The 2,372-nt window shown below is 44.8% G+C and overlaps 1 long non-coding RNA gene across 3 annotated transcripts in view; it reads right to left on the reverse strand.

Moving 5' to 3' along the window:
* LOC127908974 (uncharacterized) overlaps positions 1-2,032 on the reverse strand; it is a 5,900-nt gene extending 3,868 nt beyond the window's left edge. Inside the window, exons 1-3 of one of the 3 annotated variants that reach the window (XR_008069355.1) lie at positions 449-2,032; positions 251-376; positions 1-52 (exon numbers count right to left, since the gene is read on the reverse strand). The exon at positions 1-52 is cut by the window's left edge and continues 3,868 nt beyond it. This is a non-coding gene — a long non-coding RNA (uncharacterized LOC127908974). Of the gene's footprint in view, positions 215-250; positions 377-448 lie in introns of all 3 variants that reach the window. The other 2 variants (XR_008069356.1, XR_008069354.1) reach the window with 2 other exon arrangements.
* Between the last annotated feature and the right edge of the window lie 340 nt (positions 2,033-2,372).

Consider the following 2,372-nt stretch of genomic DNA (forward strand, 5'->3'; position numbering starts at 1 on the left):
AAAGTTATGAACTGCACATCCAGCTTGCACAATCCTGGTTGGAATGACAATCCTGGTTGGAATGACAATCCTGGTTGGAATGACAATCCTGGTTGGAATGACAATCCTGGTTGGAATGACAATCCTGGTTGGAATGACAATCCTGGTTGGAATGACAAACCTGATTGGAATGACAATCCTGGTTGGAATGACAATCCTGGTTGGAATGACAATCCTGGTTGGAATGACAATCCTGGTTGGAATGACAAACCTGGTTGGAATGACAAACCTGGTTGGAATGACAAACCTGGTTGGAATGACAAACCTGGTTGGAATGACAAACCTGGTTGGAATGACAAACCTGGTTGGAATGACAAACCTGGTTGGAATGACAAACCTGGTTGGACTGACAAACCTGGTTGGAATGACAAACCTGGTTGGAATGACAAACCCGGTTGGAATGACAAACCTGGTTGGAATGACAATGTTACAAACCTGATTTCTGGTTGGAATGATGTCATCTCAGCCGTCTTTGCCCTCAGACAGTGTGTGCTGTTGAGTGCTTAGGACACACTCTACCTAGGGATTCCTGGACTTTGTTACATCCAAACACCTTTTCTTGTAGCCCTGATATGACTGTAGCCTGCATTGTTATGGCGTAGAGTATACGCCTAATGCCATAAGATACCATAATAATACCAGGTTATACCGGAGTTTATACAGCCGTATCAGGACTAGTGTTCTTGTCGCCTGGTTCATTGCACAGTATGTCCGGTCATTAGATGTGGACTATGTCATCGTGTAGTCGTGTATCATGTCATTATGTGGACTATGTCATTGTGTAGTCGTGTGTCATTAGATGTGGACTATGTCATCGTGTAGTCGTGTATCATGTCATTAGATGTGGACTATGTCATTGTGTAGTCGTGTGTCATTAGATGTGGACTATGTCATCGTGTAGTCGTGTATCATGTCATTAGATGTGGACTATGTCATTGTGTCGTCGTGTGTCATTAGATGTGGACTATGTCATCGTGTAGTCGTGTATCATGTCATTAGATGTGGACTATGTCATTGTGTAGTCGTGTGTCATTAGATGTGGACTATGTCATCGTGTAGTCGTGTATCATGTCATTAGATGTGGACTATGTCATTGTGTAGTCGTGTGTCATTAGATGTGGACTATGTCATCGCGTAGTCAATACGGTATCATGTCATTAGATGTGGACTATGTCATTGTGTAGTCGTGTATCATGTGACCTGTACAGTACCGAGTTGAATTGTAAATCAGGAGAAATAACGTGTTGTGAATCAGAAAAAGAAAACTGGACGTGATAAAGGTTTTGTCTGAATTTTCACACTATTACCTATATAGTGCACTAGTTTATACCCCTCCCCCTGTGAACTAGTGCACTACTTTATACCCCTCCCCCTGTGAACTAGTGCACTACTTTATACCCCCCCCTGTGAACTAGTGCACTACTTTTTACCCCCTCCCCCTGTAAACTAGTGCACTACTGTATACCCCTCCCCCTGTAAACTAGTGCACTACTTTATACCCCCTCCCCCTGTAAACTAGTGCACTACTTTTTACCCCCTCCCCCCGTAAACTAGTGCACTACTGTATACCCCTCCCCCTGTAAACTAGTGCACTACTTTATACCCTCCCCCTGTAAACTAGTGCACTACTTTTTATTCCCCCCCCCTGTAAACTAGTGCACTACTTTTTACCCCCTCCCCCTGTAAACTAGTGCACTACGTTTGACCCCTCCCCCCTGTAAACTAGTGCACTACTTTATACCCCCCCCCCTGTAAACTAGTGCACTACTTTATACCCCCTCCCCCTGTAAACTAGTGCACTACTTTATACCCCCTCCCCCTGTAAACTAGTGCACTACTTTATACCCCCTCCCCTGTAAACTAGTGCACTACTTTATACCCCCTCCCCTGTAAACTAGTGCACTACTTTATACCCCTCCCCTGTAAACTAGTGCACTACTTTTTACCCCCCCCTGTAAACTAGTGCACTACTTTTTACCCCCTCCCCCTGTAAACTAGTACACTACTTTTTACCCCTCCCCTGTAAACTAGTGCACTACTTTTTACCCCCCGTAAACTTTTGACCCCTCACCTCCCCCTGTAAACTAGTGCACTACTTTATACCCCTCCCCCTGTAAACTAGTGCACTACTTTATACCCCTCCCCTGTAAACTAGTGCACAACTTTTTACCCCTCCCCTGTAAACTAGTGCACTACTGTATACCCCACCCCCTGTGAACTAGTGCACTACTTTTTACCCCCTCCCCCTGTAAACTAGTGCACTACTTTTTACCCCCCCCTGTAAACTAGTGCACTACTTTTTACCCCTCCCCCTGTAAACTAGTGCACTACTT

This window comes from Oncorhynchus keta, chromosome 18 (assembly GCF_023373465.1).
Source record: "Oncorhynchus keta strain PuntledgeMale-10-30-2019 chromosome 18, Oket_V2, whole genome shotgun sequence".
In the NCBI taxonomy this organism is placed as follows: Eukaryota; Metazoa; Chordata; class Actinopteri; order Salmoniformes; family Salmonidae; genus Oncorhynchus; species Oncorhynchus keta.